The sequence below is a fragment of the Helianthus annuus genome, chromosome 13 (genome assembly GCF_002127325.2).
Source record: "Helianthus annuus cultivar XRQ/B chromosome 13, HanXRQr2.0-SUNRISE, whole genome shotgun sequence".
Lineage (NCBI taxonomy): Eukaryota > Viridiplantae > Streptophyta > Magnoliopsida > Asterales > Asteraceae > Helianthus > Helianthus annuus.
Window position 1 is genome coordinate 101,110,012 of NC_035445.2, and position 17,825 is coordinate 101,127,836.

General features: G+C 37.0%; 1 non-coding gene across 1 annotated transcript; it reads left to right on the forward strand.

Annotated features, from left to right (window-relative positions):
• Positions 1-13,900: 13,900 nt before the first annotated feature.
• LOC118486117 lies at positions 13,901-14,007 on the forward strand. Its single transcript, XR_004877973.1, has one exon. It is a non-coding gene; the product is annotated as a small nucleolar RNA R71 (small nucleolar RNA).
• Positions 14,008-17,825: the final 3,818 nt, after the last annotated feature.

Genomic DNA, 17,825 nt, shown 5'->3' on the forward strand with positions numbered 1-17,825 from the left:
ACATCTACCCTTCTCAGGCCCTACCTTAGCTTTGCTATTGGTGGGATTTACTGAGTATGATTATGATGATGATGAATATATAAAATTAAATTTACTCAACCCATACAATACACGAGGTACATAAAGATATAACTTTTTTTATTATTTAATATATAAAATTACATTTATTCAACCCATGTAATAAACGAGATTTTTAAAGATATATTGTTTTGTTATTGGTATATAAAATTACATTTATTCAACTCGTGTAATAAACGAGGTTTTTAAAGATGTATTTTTCTATTATTTGGTATATAAAATTACATTTATTCCACCCGTGTATTAACAGGTCGTATGATATGTTGGTAACATTTTCGTGTCTTAACAGGTCATTTCGTGTAACCTGTTTATTAACAGGTTCGTGTACGTGTTTGGAAAATCAAACACGATAAGATTTCGTGTCGTGTTCGTGTTTACAGGTTTCGTGTTCGTGTCTTAACAGATCGGGTTGACCCGATATGCCAGCCCTACCCATTACGTGATTACACATTTTACATAAACCTTTATGTGATTACACATTCAATATAAAAACTATTACGTGATTACACATTCAATATGATTTGTTATAACTAATGTTATTATATCTATTGGGCCAATAGATCACATTGTTTTGTGGGCTTAGAAATAGCACATTACCCAAAACTGGATCTCTTCAAGTACTTCAAATTGATATACAAAACTGTGTCATTGTTTTAAATAAATAAAGGAGTAAATAAGTTTTTTTTCAACGACCGTGATTTAGTATTTGAATCATGATTCTTCTAATGATTTGATATCTAAGAGCATTATTTGCTTTCACAAATAATCCATTTATTTAAAAGTGTATGAGGGTGTTTGGGGTTGAGTTTTGAAAATAGATTATGCGTTTTGAATAATAAGAATCAGATAATTAAATGTAACAAAACGTGATGTTGAAAGATCTTGTTTGGATTTGATTATGTTGCTTGATATCACAATAACCAGATAATCAGTTATTTGAGTGTTTGACAAATATATATTAAAAAAATTAAACAAGTGAAAATTCTTTTCTAAACGCAAATAATCAAGTTTTGGAAAACTGCGTTTTGTTGCAGTATTAATTGGTAGATTTTTCAACCCGACTATAAACGGGTTTTTTAAATATATGACGTTTTTAGTATTTAATATACAAAATTATATTTATTTAATATGTGTAATACACATGGTTTTTAAAGATATAACTCCTTTTTAGATCAATTCAACACGTGTAATATACGAGGTTTTTAAGGATGTAATTTTTTTATTATTTGGTAGATTTATTCAATCCGATTATACACGGATTTTTTAAAGATACGACATTTTTAGTATTTAGTATACAAAATTACATTTATTTAATCTGTGTAATACACATGGTTTTTAAAAATATAACTTTTTTATTATTTGATATATAAAATTACATTTATCTAACCCGTACAATATACGGAGTTCATAAAGATATAACTTTTTATTATTTAATATATAAAATTAAATTTATTCAACCCGTACAATACACAGAGTTTTTTTTAAATGTAACTTTTTTATTATTTAGTATATAAAATTACATTTATTCGGCCCGTGTAATACACGGGGTTCTAACCTAGTACTATATATCAATTAAATTGTACATAAAAAGTATTACTAGTTAACCGACAATATACGTCTAGGTGTTAGGTTAATGTCACAATATAATATGACATGGTTTCTGCTCATTCCTTATTCTTTTTTTCTTGGTACCAACATGATTTATATAATATTCACAAGAAGATACAAAACCACCGTAGTTTTGATGCGATAATATCCCATGAATGTTTTAAAATATATATGCCCTGCTGGCGGTATACGCATATAATATATATGTGGGTGTTCGGGGGCAAAAGTGAAAGTGCACTAATTTTAACGTTATTTTACTAATTTCGTAAAAATAACGTTAAAAGAGGGGGATGGATAATCATGCATCATGTGGTGGCGTTGATAGCCGAAAGACAAGGGAGTACATGCACTAATCGGCATTTGTCTTAATTGTTGAGTGTTATGTGCCTTATGTCCAAGGCTTGATGCAAAACTACTATCGAGCCGGGGGTCTCACTGGAAGCAGTCTCTCTATTCTTAACGAGTAGAGGAAAGGCTGTCTACATCTTACCCTCCTCGGACCCTACCTTAGCTTTGCTATTAGTGGGATTTACTGAGTATGATGATGATGAATGTTTTAAATTATATCATGAATCGGTATGAATGATACATGTTCAGCGTATTTATTGATCGAATAAAGAGAGATGGTGGTGTTTTGGAAGTAAGTTATCATTGAAAAGGGAAGTTAAAGACGACAAGAGATCGAACTCCGTGGGTGGAGTGAGATCATGCATAAGATTTAAGAGATAGAGTGCGATAAGAAGTCGGAGATATAAAGATGCGTAATTCGCCAGGCTAAAACATACGTTATAAAATATGTCACTACGAGTGACTAGAGAGTAAGTCACTACATGAATAGCAACATGAAAAAAGTCGCTTGGGGTCGCATAACATACACACCCAAAGCTAAATCGTTGATAATCTACTGTTGAGTTAATTTTGGTTTGACTTTAAGGGGTATCACTGTACATAATTTTGGGACATCGTGTGTTTGGTTTTCAGTGTCGAGTACGGGTGTTTGGAAACACGTTGGATCAGTCAGAGATCATTTTGGGATGATGAAAATATACGGTCTTGAAGATTGTGGGGGTAGTCACAGATACTGAAATATATGTCAAATTTGGTGATGTGGCTATAATGGGCCAAAACCTCAAATTTTCAATATTTGAACCTTAAAAAGTGAAATTACCCATTTTAACCATTTGAGTATCAATTCTCTCTCCCTCTCTCTCCATCCCTCAGATCATGGCCTTGGGTTTATGAGTGTTAACTATCTGACTACTTATGCCTCTAACTCTGTCTAACTTGGACGTTAATTCTTGAGTACCTTTGGTCGCTTAAAGAGTAAGAGCAAATCTAGTAGGTATGTGTGTTTTTCTTGTTAAATGTGGTATGTTTTTATATTTGCATTTTAGTGTGTTTTTTTATTAAAGTTTGTATGTTTTTTTTTTAAATTTTGTGTGTAATTTATTTGTTGTATTTTTTTTAATTTTGTATCTTTTATCATCCAGTTTTTTTATTTATTTTATTTAATATAATTTAAATAAATATTTTTATTATTTATTATTGTTTGAAAGTTAATGTGACATGTTGAGATGGAAGGTTAGACTAGTAATTGGATTGCATTGCATTGGTGATGCTCTAATATAGCAAAAAAAAATGTTTTCTTGTTCTCCATATTGAACTCCCATATTCTTCTTAAAATTTTTTGGATACGGATTTTCTAATATTTCGAATCCAACTTTTTTGGTATGCATGCATATGTTCACATAAAAAAAACTAAACTATCTTGCTCAAATTCTGTAATATATGCTGAAAATATGCTCAAATAAAAACTAAACTATCTTGCTATTGGGAGTACGTGCGAGAATCTTGAACGAAATTTGATCCTTAATTTTCGTCACATATATGTATGTACTTAATGAAAAATCATATTTTTTTTGTTTTTTTTGTTTTTTTTTTGGGTATTTTCGAATCCGTCATTGACTCATTGGTAATTATCGATATAATTATTAACAATTCTATTCGTCGGTGATATTTTGTTCGTGATAATGAGTTAGTTAGTAGTGATATTTTTATATGCTTTTGTATGTGTGAAAAAAGTTGAGGGATGTTTTTGCAAATACACAATCAAGCGAAAATAATGAAAGTTGTTGATTTGATTGTGAAAGTTGTTGATTTGATTGTGAGAGTTTTATTTTTAGTTAAGCAAATCAATAATAAATAATTGACATGCTATAACTTATCAATCATGTATTGAAAATCGACCCTAAATGAAAAAAAGGAGTATATCGAATCTTAAAATTAAGCCCTAAATGAAATAAAGATGATCAAAATCTCAAGGCAATGATCAAGACACTTGAAAGAACACTAGGTACAACTTATTGTAAAATGTTAGTATCAAATATATTTTTTAGATTATTTAAAATTCTGATAAATAATATTATTGAATATGATGTGTGTTATATTAGTCAACAATGGATTTGATATTGGTCGTGTAATGTTTATATTCATGACTTTACTAGCACCATGATTGATTCAACGACTAAAAAGTTTGTTTGATTGACATCATAGGTAATTAATTAGCTAAATTTACTAATCAACAAGAAAAATCACAAGAACATGATCAAGAACTATGAATTGCCTTTAATCAACTAATAATACTATAATGTACAATAAAGGTTTGTGAATTATAACTGAATATATATGATGTGTGCAAAAGTATATAGTATTTTTGATAAATTCTGTTCACACAAAATTCAATTTCTTTTCACACAAAATTCAACTTTAGAAAGGGTTTTCACCTAAACACTAAATCACATACGATATGTAAGTGTATCAATCACAATATACAAGTGTACCAATCATAAAGTGATATAGTTAAAGGTAAGAACCAGATATTAATCCATCGACATGATAACTCTCAATACTAAAACTAAACCTGTCACTGTTTAACCAACCAAACAAGGAAGTTGTTTTTCTTAACTATTAATCCATGAACATGATAACTCTCAATACTAAACCTTTGTCACTGTTTAACCAACCAAGCAATGAACTTATTTTTCTTAACTAGCATACGAGTTAAGAAAATAAACAAACAAAACGATCACAAGAAATGACGGATGAGATATTATCTAGAATAAGAATCTACTAGTCAAGTGATAAAATTAATTATGAAACAATGATGAGACAAATGACTAGGTCCCAACTAAGGCATCTTAATTTCATAATTCTACATCAAATTTAAATTTTAAAATGACAAACACACCTTAATCACCTAGAATCATACAATGCTCATTTTCATAATTTCTATGTTAACATTGATATATGAATTACCCATTTGTCAAAAGTTCTAATTCCACAACTTAAGAAAAATTATCATGAATTACACATTTTAATCACCCTAAATTGTGTAAATTTAACCAAGTTACAAATTATTCCAACAAACCTTAAGACATGAACATAGAAACTAGGTAATTTTGGCCACAAATTCATAACTTACATAATTGTCATGTTTAAGAATTCATAATAACATACAATGATATTTCTAAATGCATATGCAAAAAAGTATTATTCTTTAGTTTTCAAAACAATTTTAGTTTCCAATCACCATTCCTAATTCGTGAAATAAATTTAACAAGTTTATGTGATTTATAAATAAATGTCTTTACATAGTTTTCCAACATATCATAAGAAATATTCATCAGTTTTTATATAAATCTAAACAAAACAATCATACAACATCATTGGAATAAATCATAACTTGACCATAAAGATTAACATAAAAACATTATCATCATTTCATACATAATAACCATCACATTAACAATAGTTTTATGATAATCTAAATAATAAGTCTACTTGTCCTACAACACCTACAAACATGCTTGCTAAACTAACATAATTTATGGTAGAAATAAAGGAAATCAAACCATAAGAAAGCAAGGTAAGTAGGGTAGCTAGTTGGTGTTCCTTAATGCTTCAGTGCCTTCAAACGCCTCTTTGAACTGCTAGAAACCGATCACTTGAAAGTGGATTTTAAACCCCAAGATCTAACAACACGTGATGGAAAAAATGAAAGAGTTTTATAGAAATAAGCAGAGGTGCATAGCGTGCAACGGGACATGACAGTAGTGCAAGGCACGAAACTAATTTTTCTTTGGCTCGATTTATACTGTTTCTATTTTAAGCTAAGTCTCGAAATCATTCCCAGCATGGCAGTGCATAGTTGTATAGGGTCCTTGCACGATCCTGCGTTAGTCTTTGACTTTGGCATGGTCAGCTGGTCATTGAGCACTGTCGTGTAATAACGACTTGGGCTTGAGAGTGAAACACACGGTCGTGCGTGGCTTGAGCATGGCTGTGCAAAGTCGGGAACTTGTTTGTTCTTCTGTTCCCGAGGTACACACCGTCATGCAAAGGAGGTTGTGCAACTTGCTGGACTTGACCGAATTTTCCCTGAAACTGTAAGTTTTCTTTGTTTTCTTCTTGTGAGCTACTTTGTTGTGTAATTTCACAAAAAAACAACAAATAAGTATCAATCTAATGAATTTACTATCGAAACACATGAAAACGGGGGATAAACATGGGTTAAAAACTTGTATAGTTCTTCACATATCAATATACGATTCCTATACGTATTCTAGCTAGATATTCTCTAGAGACAATTACGAGATTACAATATACATATAAGTAAAGATAGCTTTTTCTCTTTAACTCAATCTTCCTCTGTTATTATGCACATATTTTAATCATCCTCAACTTCCTTATCAATATGAAGAATCTTCATAAGCATTAAGTTGCTTCAATAACAACTTAATGCCAACATTGGTAATTGCTCAACAACTTGTCTGCATTACTTATGGTACAACTTCAGCGATACATTGATTTTTGACCTCATTAGTAGTAACTTGCTATAGCCAGCAAGTTACTTTGTCACTAGCACTAATTTGCATTAACAATAAGCTAGTCTATCACAGCTAACTCCATTATCAGTAACAACTTACTCTTTGTTATTCTTTAGTACATTGATAGGGTATGGTACCAAATCCTGCGCCGACATGCGCAACTACAAGCATGGGTTGCGCACAGAAATTCATACCCAGCTCAAACGTATGTGATACTTAGTCATTTTCAATAGATTAGCGCAAGCCTCGTCAGCGTGAGCCTGTGTATGACAACAAGGCATATTACAACCAGTACAAAGGCTAGAGTATGCAACCAATAGGGGCATGCCAGGCTATGTCCAGTAGAGCTGTACGATGAACGATCGTGCAGGAGACAAGAAGTACAAAAGGACAGTGACGTGTTACCAATCACCGTGCACCAACCACTGCTCCATGATCTCCATTAACCGCTGATGAGAAACCCGACAACAAGGACAACTGTCAGGCCACGTGGACCCATTCAATGTGCGCCATCTTACCATTTACCTGCAGACACTAACGTTGTGTCCAGGGAGACAAATAAGATATTCCTTGATGTCGATGTCGGGCCCAAGGCTCATCGGCCCATCTCCTTCTTTACTCTCTTCGGTTTAAAGATCGCTCTCTTGCTCTCTCACTTAATACATACACTTATTATCCTCAAAACAAGTTTTTATTCTCACGCTGAATGGTGGTTACAAGGAGAACCCCCTATCCTCCTCCTTGTAACGAGCTTCACAGTATTGTGTTGTTTGTAGGATCAAGCAGTAATCAATCAAGGAAGAAAGAAGATTAACCTTATTTGAACGAGACTAATCCCATCAGTCAACCTACGGATTAACTTGATGTTTCTTCAGATACTATCAGCGGACACTTAGTCTTTAGCACTAATTTGACCTACAGTATAAACTTGTATCAGTAGCAAGTACTTATATTTCTTTAGCAGTGTTTTGCATCAATAGCAAGTTAACTTTTATAGTAGCAACTTTTTTTCAGCAGTTCAAAACATCGGTAATAACATGTTCTATTTAGCATGAACATGTTCTCTGGCTCTCTGCGGTAGGGCTGTCCAAAAAGCTCGCGACTTGGAGCTCGCTCGGATTTAGCTCGGAAAAAGCTCGCTCGAATTTAGCTCGGAAAAAGCTCGCTCGATATGACTCGGTTTGAAAGTGAGCCGAACTGGCTCGGCTCGGTTAGAAAGTGAGCCTAGCTCAGCTCGGCTCGTGACGAGCAAAATTGGCTCGGTTTGGCTCGCTTGGTAGCTCAGCTCGGCTTAGCTCGAATTATTTTACTTATAATATATTTTATTTTTATATACATCTAATATATTACAAAAAAATGATTATTATTTACATGTATTTAGGCTTTTAGTTTGATATATATGACATATTTAAAGGTTAATTGGCGTGCTAATGAACAAATATTGTATTTACTTGAAATATAAAACTTATTTTGCGTTGTTAAACGTGATTTTGGTTTGTAATGTATTAGGTTGAACTTATTTTGAATATGTTCTTTTGAAGTATTAAATAATATTTTAGAATACTGAATTTTGAGAGCTATGTATTAATTTTTATTTTTAAAATCGAGTCAAACCAAGCCGAGCCGAGCCAGCTCGGTTTAAAACCAAGCCGAGCCTGAGCTTAGATTTTCAGCTCGGCTTCAAATCCGAGCCGAGCCGAGCCAGCTCGGCTCATGAACAGCCCTACTCTGCGGTAACTCGATTTCTCTTCATCAAAAGTTGTGATTAGTTGATTACCCATGGTAGCAATCATAATTAACATAACTAGGTTTATCACTATGGCCGCGTTGCGGCGAACTTCTTTTGTCATTTAGTATGTGTTTACATGTGTTTTGAAATCACTACGAGCGCGTTACGCAAAGAACCGCTGACAAGAATAAAAAGAAAATGTAGAAAAAAACAATAAAAGATAACCGAAAGAAAATCAACAAAAAAAGTTTTATGGTAATGATGTTGTTCGTATGACACCCGTGGTCAGAGATGAGCAAATAGTATTGGGTACCGGTACCGAATTTCCCGAACCGAAAGATTTTAAGTCAATTCGGTAGCAACTTTTGGCGTTCCTGGTACCGGTTTGCTACCAGTTTTTACCTTCATATACCTGTACCGTAACCGGTATTTTCGGTACCAGTACCAATTTAGTATCGGTTGGCACCGAGCTTGATGTGCGTGAAGTGTGTTATAATTTAAATGAATATTTAAGCCCCTTTTACACTTTTAGCCAAGTTTTAAATTTATAAAACACGATATTTACTAACACTAAACACACATATGGGCAAGTGAACCCATCGTGGACGTAGTATAGTGTTGGTAAGATACCGAGGTCGTCCAAGGACACAAGAGCTTTTAATACCGGTTTATCCTCAACGTCTAATCAAATCAAAAAGTGAGAAAAATGTTTTAAACTAAGAAAAATAAAAACTAACTAAATGCTGAAAAATAAAATAAAATCAAAACAGATAGACAAGATGAATCACTTGGATCCGACACGTGTGTTAGTATAACCTTTGATTATTTTCGCACTTTTGCACTTGTTTAAGAGATTATCTTAGTTATTGTAGTAGGCCCCTCTTTTGAAGGCGACGTTACCCTCAACCTAGTAGTTTGAGTCAGCAAGGATACAATCCTAAAGGGTCGGATTATTGAAAGATAATGAATTAAGTTATTAATGCAAATTGTGGTAGGCCCCGCTTTCGGCGGTGACGTTACCCTCGGCTAAGTAGTCTGAGTCAGCAGGGATACAGTCCTAAATAGCCGGGTTATAGTATTAATAGTAGTTAACTTATGAGGGGGTCAAAGAGTTTGGATCCCCGCCATCCAATACCTATGGGTATTGAAGGAGATCCTACTAAATTTGACCCAGGTCCCAAGCAGGACCTCTAAACGCTGAACAAGGGCAAGACCCTTACCAAACCGTTCCCTTAACCCCCGACCAGGTAGCCAACATACCTCCATATAGACCGTGGAGATATGAATGGTGAAAATCTTTTATTTTATATAGACAGTAAAATAACGCCAAGACACCACGGACAAACGATAAGGAAAGATCACCTTCAACATAAGTAACTAGTTATTAAAGTCATTAATACAAAACCAAATAAAAAGTGCAAAAGATTAAAAATAAAAAGTATTATACTAAACACTTGTCTTCACCAAGTGATGTAAGAGACTTAGGCAAACATGGCCTTGATTGTCAAGAACTCTTACGATCAATCTTGGATCCCGAGACGACTCACACACTCTATGATGGACAATGGATGATGGTGGTGGATGATGGTGTTATGGTGGTGGTGGGTGGTGGATGAAGTGTGAGAGAGGTGGCGTGCCAAGGGATGAGATGGAATGAAACCAAGCATCCCTATTTATAGGCTGAACAGAAGGTTGGGCACGGCCCCGTGTCCGCTGGACACGCCCCCGTGCCCGTCTGACACTCTCTCTCTTCATTAATTGTAATTCGCAATTACAATTAATGCGCCTGCTGTACTTTCACCACGCCCCCGTGCCCGCTGGACACGGCCCCGTGGTGGGCAATGGAAGCTTCTACTAGTTTGTCTTTTCTGCTGCTTCTTGGGCACGGCCCCGTGTTCGCTGGACACGGGGCGTGTTCAGTCTTCTGTTTTCTCTTCTTTGCCTTGGGGGTGCCGTTGAGGGTCCGGGCAGTCTACTTTCATTCCTTTTCTTGTATTTAAGCTAGAATTAGTTGTCTTTTTGCTTCTTTTGTGATTTTGAGCTCATTTCATCCTGAAAATACAAAAGAAAGACAAAAACACTCTTTTTCCAACATTAGTACTTAAAAAGGGTTAGTTTTATGCCTTAATTGATGTGATTTATATGTTGCATTTTACACACATCAAATACCCCCACACTTGAACTTTTGCTTGTCCTCAAGCAAAACTCTTTAAATGTGGCTTACACTCCCAAATGGAATGGGTAGAAGAGAAAGTTTTTAGCTTGTCCTAGAGTGTCGGGAATCCAAGGTCCTTGTAGGTTTTATTTTTATTTATTTACAATCCTATTTGTTATGATTTATTTTGAACGTTTCATAAGATAAATTACTTATTCGGTCATAGCATGCCTTATTAAAATTCCATTTATATACAAGTTCACATACCTCGCGGGAGATCACTCAACACTCGGCCGAAGGTGTGGATTTTTTTAGTGAATCACTCGTGAGCGGCATGGAACTTACGCCTTCCATAGGCTTTCCAAGCAATCAATCCTCCTCCTTTTTAACTTTTTACCTTTGTAAATATCAAGAGGACTTTTGGGGTGAAGGGTTAGGCTTGGGTTAAAGGTGGTCGGTTGGGTTAGTTAGAAAAAAGGGCGAAAATCGTAAAAAGCGTCGGTTTCCGTGACATTCCTTGTTTTTAGTGACTTTTTTTTATTTTGAAGTATTTCTCCAAACAAGCTTTTATATAGCTTTTGTTTGTTTTTGACTTCATCATTGTTTTTTTTTTTTTTGTTTTCATCACATAAAAAGGCGAGTTTACGAAAAACCGAGCTTGTTACTAAAATAAAGGGTGAAAAATAAAAAGGGTTTTTTGGTGGGTAAAAAGAGTTTTGGGGTAATGAAATGAAAGGTTTAGGCTCAAAGGGGCTATCTAGGGGGATTTTGGGTAGGTGGCAAAAAAACGAAAAATAATGGTTTAGAAAGAAAAATATGGTTAGTCCTAATGCCTCCATCACTTACTTACTTGGGTTTAAGTTGGTAAGGACCGGGAATGTATCGTCGTGGCAAGTTCTAGAGTTGTAAGAACCAAGCGGCTATTCACACAAGAAACGAAAAATGAGCATTTAGTCTAAATATGTATATTTTTGTGCTCAATAAAGGCTCAAAACTCACTTTTGTGGGAATGGGTTTTTAATGTGATCAAGTATATATAATCGAATTTTTAACTAGACTTGTTATGCCGTTTCGTAATTTTCTTATGTTGGTTCTTTGTTATCACGACGCTATCGGTTGTAAATTTGTAAAAATATAACCTTTTTAGAACTTGTTATTCCCAAATTAAACTTAAGACAAGTAAATGATAAAAAAAAATGAAAAAGTTTTTGAAAAAATTTGGGGTGTTTAGCGGTTCCAATAGAGTTTTGTGTAAGGCTTGTAATTAGGATTTGCAAAATTCAAGGTTTTAGCATCCCCCCCACACTTAAATTACACATTGTCCTCAATGTGTCCAAAAATAAGGTTTTTGGTTGATTAGAATGTGTAAAAGTAGGTTAAAAAGCAAAGATTTATGTTACTGGCATCCTGGACACGGCCCCGTGGTGACCGGGCACGGCCCCGTGGTCAGGTTCCAGTAACATAAATTAAAGAATTAAAACAGAAGCCTGGACACGGGGGCGTGTCCGCTGAACACGGCCCGTGTCCAGTTACCTGAACTGGGTGTTTTTCTGCAGGTGGCTCAGCACGGGGTCGTGTTGGTTGGGCACGGCCCGTGTTGAGCCTTCTGTGATGGAGATTTGTGTCGGGTTGCTCTGTTCTTCGTGCATGGGTCCATTTTTCTCGTTCCCCTTTTCATCCATTACCACCATGAGTGAGTTTTATTCTGCAAAATAAAACTAAAAGATTAAACTAAACTAAGGATAGTTCCGCGGAATGCCTCCGTGGTGCGCCACGTTTATAAGGGTCCTTGGCTAGACCCGATTCGAGGTTATATATTTTCTGAGTGGGATGCCTGGCGTCCCATGTTACACCGTCGGAGAGCAGCATCCAAGCTCGAATCAATAACCTTCATGTAATTGACCGGGTCGTCGTCCTCTATTCTCTTCCCAACTCCGAATTTCACTTCATCATCCCCATACCTCAAGGTGAGTGTCCCGTCATTCATATCTACCACTGCTTGGGCTATGGCAAGGAAGGGTCTCCCTAGTATAAGGGGGACCTCGGTGTCTTCCTCCATATCGAGTATGACAAAGTCAGCTGGATAAACGAATCTGCTTACCTTTACCAAGACATTCTCGATGACACCTTATGGGAATTTGACGGATCGATCAGCGAGTTGTATGCTCATTTTTGTAGGGCTTGTGGTTCCCAAGCCGAGTCTTTTAAACATTGATGAGGGCATGAGGTTAATGCTAGCCCCTAGGTCGGCTAAGGCATTGCGAACGGGCGATTCCCCTATTGAGCACGGAATCGTGAAGCTTCCGGGATCGATTTTCTTTTGGGGAAGTTTATTGAGCACGATGGCAGAGCATTCTTCGCCTAAATTGACTAATTGCAAATTTTCAATTTTCTTCTTATGCGTAAGGAAGTCCCTCATGAATTTAGAGTATTTGGGCATTTGGGTTAGGACTTCGATAAAAGGAATATTGACGTGCAATTGTTTTAACAGACTTTCGAATTTTGCGAATTACTCATTTGTCTTTTGACGAATTAACCTACCGGGGTACGGAACTCGAGGAGCCTTGGTCGGCACTGGTGATGGAGGAGAGTTCTTCTCCTGCAGAGGTGTCGGCACTGTTTCTTCCGTTGGTGGTGGCACTTCTGCAGGCCCTACGGTGCGGTTTCGTAGTGTGATGAGGTGAACTTGCGCCTTTGGGTTTGTTTCGGTATTGCTAGGTAATGCGCCTTGCGGTCTCTCGGAAAAATTTTGAGCTATTTGATTTAATTGTTTTTCTATGTTTTGAATGCTAGCTTGTTGATTCCTAAAATTAGATTTTAATTGTAGAAATCTTTCCGAGTTTTTCTTATCAGTGTCAGAGACGAGGCGAGATACAGTATCTTCGAGCCTTTCTCGTCCACCTTGTTGTTGAGTGAAATTTTGTCACTCATTTCTTGGTTGCTGAAAGTTTGTTCGTTGGGTTTGTTGGTTACTAGTATTGTCGGGTTCCCTCCAACCAAGGTTTGGATGGTTTCGCCATCCTTGGTTGTAAGTTCCCGTTGGGGGACCCGACGGCCTAGGTCTATTATCAATGTAGTTTACCATTTCTTGTTAATCGTCCGTTTCTTTCATGCAACTCCAATTTTCATGTGACCCACCACATCCTTCACAAGCCACAACCGAGACTGTTTTTGTCATTTCTAATTTTTTTTATTTTTGAAGAAAGGGCCTCGATTTGGGCTTGTAAAGAAGTGCTTTCGTCGACCTTATGGGCGCCCGGGGCGATAGACTTATTTCCCCGGGGGGTATGCCATTGAAAATTGGTTTGAGCAATTTCCTCTATCTGATTATATATTTCGTGTGGGCGTCGGTTACCTAAAAGTCCCCCGGAGCTAGAATCAAGTGTCTGCCTAGTGTGTGGCAACAATCCATTATAGAAAGTGGATACTTGTTGCCATATTGCGAGGCCGTGATGGGGACACTTGCGTAATAGCTCCTTGAACCTTTCCCAAGTTTCATATAAGGATTCCCCGTCCTCTTGTGAATATGTATTAATTTCAGCCATTAACTTAGCAGTTTTAGCCGGAGGGAAATACTTATATAGAAATTTTTGGGCTAGTTCATCCCAGGTGTTTACCGATCCAGCTGGGAGGGCGTTGAGCCAAGCTTTCGCTCGGTCTTTTAGTGAGAAGGGAAACATACGGAGGCGGATGGCGTCGTTTGATGCTCCATTGATCCGAAAGGTATCACATATTTCCAAGAAATTAGTTATATGTAGATGGGGATCCTCGTCCGCAAGCCCGTGGAAGGTTGCGGAGTTTTGGAGAATTTGTATCAAATGCGGCCGAAGTTCGAAGTTATTGGCTTCGACATTCGGAGTGTTGATAGCGGCGCCTAGATTACCCACGGTGGGTCGTAGATAATCCATAAGGGTACGTTGGTCCGCCATTGGAGGTGGATCACCCGAAACCTTCTCTTGGTTTTTGGCTTTTAACCTTTTTCTGAGAAAGCGTTCGGGTTCTTCTAGTGGTTCTTTTATGTCTTTATTGGAACTGGAGCTCATACACTACGTGAGGTTGGCGTCGGATTCCAAGTCCTGCAATAAAAACAGAAAAGAATGTTGGTCAGAAGGTTCACCACGGCCCCGTGTTGAGCGAACACGGCCCGTGGTCGGAATTTCAGTGATTGTTTTCCAGATCCCAGTTACTGGAAGTTGGACACGGCCCCGTGTTGCACCGGCACGGCCCCGTGGTCAGCCTTCTGTAACTTGGAAAACAAAAACTGCCAGTAACGATGCTGAGCACGGCCCGTGTCCGACCAGGCACGGCCCCGTGCTGAGCTCTGCAGAAGCTGAAAATCTACGAAAAATCCTAAAAATTAAAGAAAAAAATAAAAATATGATTAGGCCGTTGATTCCTAACTTTCTTAAAATCCTTGTGTCCCCGGCAACGGCGCCAAAAACTTGATGTGCGTGAAGTGTGTTATAATTTAAATGAATATTTAAGCCCCTTTTTACACTTTTAGACAAGTTTTAAATTTATAAAACACGATATTTGCTAACACTAAACACACATATGGGCAAGTGCACCCATCGTGGACGTAGTATAGTGTTGGTAAGATACCGAGGTCGTCCAAGGACACAAGAGCTTTTAATACCGGTTTATCCTCAACGTCTAATCAAATCAAAAAGTGAGAAAAATGTTTTAAACTAAGAAAAATAAAAACTAACTAAATGCTGAAAAATAAAATAAAATCAAAACAGATAGACAAGATGAATCACTTGGATCCAACACGTGTGTTAGTATAACCTTTGATTATTTTCGCACTTTTGCACTTGTTTAAGAGATTATCTTAGTTATTGTAGTAGGCCCCTCTTTTGAAGGCGACGTTACCCTCAACCCAGTAGTTTGAGTCAGCAAGGATACAATCCTAAAGGGTCGGATTATTGAAAGATAATGAATTAAGTTATTAATGCAAATTGTGGTAGGCCCCGCTTTCGGCGGTGACGTTACCCTCGGCTAAGTAGTCTGAGTCAGCAGGGATACAGTCCTAAATAGCCGGGTTATAGTATTAATAGTAGTTAACTTATGAGGGGGTCAAAGAGTTTGGATCCCCGCCATCCAATACCTATGGGTATTGAAGGAGATCCTACTAAATTTGACCCAGGTCCCAAGCAGGACCTCTAAACGCTGAACAAGGGCAAGACCCTTACCAAACCGTTCCCTTAACCCCCGACCAGGTAGCCAACATACCTCCATATAGACCGTGGAGATATAAATGGTGAAAATCTTTTATTTTATATAGACAGTAAAATAACGCCAAGACACCACGGACAAACGATAAGGAAAGATCACCTTCAACATAAGTAACTAGTTATTAAAGTCATTAATACAAAACCAAATAAAAAGTGCAAAAGATTAAAAATAAAAAGTATTATACTAAACACTTGTCTTCACCAAGTGATGTAAGAGACTTAGGCAAACATGGCCTTGATTGTCAAGAACTCTTACGATCAATCTTGGATCCCGAGACGACTCACACACTCTATGATGGACAATGGATGATGGTGGTGGATGATGGTGTTATGGTGGTGGTGGGTGGTGGATGAAGTGTGAGAGAGGTGGTGTGCCAAGGGATGAGATGGAATGAAACCAAGCATCCTTATTTATAGGCTGAACAGAAGGCTGGGCACGGACCCGTGTCCGCTGGACACGCCCCCGTGCCCGTCTGACACTCTCTCTCTTCATTAATTGTAATTCGCAATTACAATTAATGCGCCTGCTGTACTTTCACCACGCCCCCGTGCCCGCTGGACACGGCCCCGTGGTGGGCAATGGAAGCTTCTACTAGTTTGTCTTTTCTGCTGCTTCTTGGGCACGGCCCCGTGTTCGCTGGACACGAGGCGTGTTCAGTCTTCTGTTTTCTCTTCTTTGCCTTGGGGGTGCCGTTGAGGGTCCGGGCAGTCTACTTTCATTCCTTTTCTTGTATTTAAGCTAGAATTAGTTGTCTTTTTGCTTCTTTTGTGATTTTGAGCTCATTTCATCCTGAAAATACAAAAGAAAGACAAAAACACTCTTTTTCCAACATTAGTACTTAAAAAGGGTTAGTTTTATGCCTTAATTGATGTGATTTATATGTTGCATTTTACACACATCAGAGCTCATCTCTAGCCCTTAAACTAAAAAAAAGAAAACACTAAAAGTTGAAGAAAATCAATAAAAAAAGTTGTACGATACCGTTGGTGTTTGTACGATACCCATGATCAGGGATGAGCAAATGGTATTGGTTAGGAGTACCGAATTTCCTGAACTAAAAATTTTCAATATCAATTCGGTACCGACGTTTGATGTTTTCTGTACCAGGCTGGTGCCGGTTTCACCTTCATGTACCGAGACCGAACATGACCATACATGTATTTTGATAAAAGATGGATAAATGGAAAAAAAATACCGAATTTCCTGAACCGAAAGATTTTAAGTCAATTCGGCAGCAACTTTTAGCGTTCCTTGTACCAGTTTTTACCTTCATATACCGTACCATAACCGGTATTTTCGGTACCAGTACCGATTTAATATCGGTTGGCACCGAGCTCATCCCTAGCGCTGAAACTAAAAAAAAGGAAACACTAAAAGTTGAAGAAAATCAATAAAAAAAGTTGTACGATACCGTTGATGTTTGTATGATACCCTTGATCAGAGAAGAACAAATGTTATTGGTTAGGAGTACCGAATTTCCCGAACTAAAAATTCTCAATATCAATTCAGTACCGACATTTGATGTTTTCTGTACCAGGCTGGTGCCGATTTTTACCTTCATGTACCAAGACCGAACAAGACCATACCGGTATTTTGATAAAAGATGGATAAATGGGGAAAAAAAATAAAAGATTGCCACGTGACAAGCTTTGAATGGAGAAGGTATTATTCATTAAATGAAAAAGAAGGCTTGCCACGTGGCAAGGTTTGAGTGGTGAGGGTACTATTCACAAAAGGAAAAAAAGGCTTGACATATGGCAAGCTTTAAATGGTGAGAATACTATTCACAAACTTGCCTTTTTAATATATAGGAGAATTAGAAATAATTAAGTTTGATTAAAGTCTTAATAAGTATGGCTGCAAACGATCCAAACGTTCGGCGAACAGTTCGTGAACCGTTCGGCGGGAAGTTCGTTTGTGTTCGTTCGTTTATTAAACAAACGAACACGAACATGAAATTTCGTTCGTTTAGTTAAATGAACAAACATGAACAGAGGCCGTGTTCGTTCATTTATGTTCGTGAACGTTCGGTAACATTTTCGTTTGTGTTCGATAGTTCATTTGTGTTTTTAGTTTTTGTATATATTTAAATACTTCAAAATTCCGACAAATTATATATCTAATAAGTATCAGT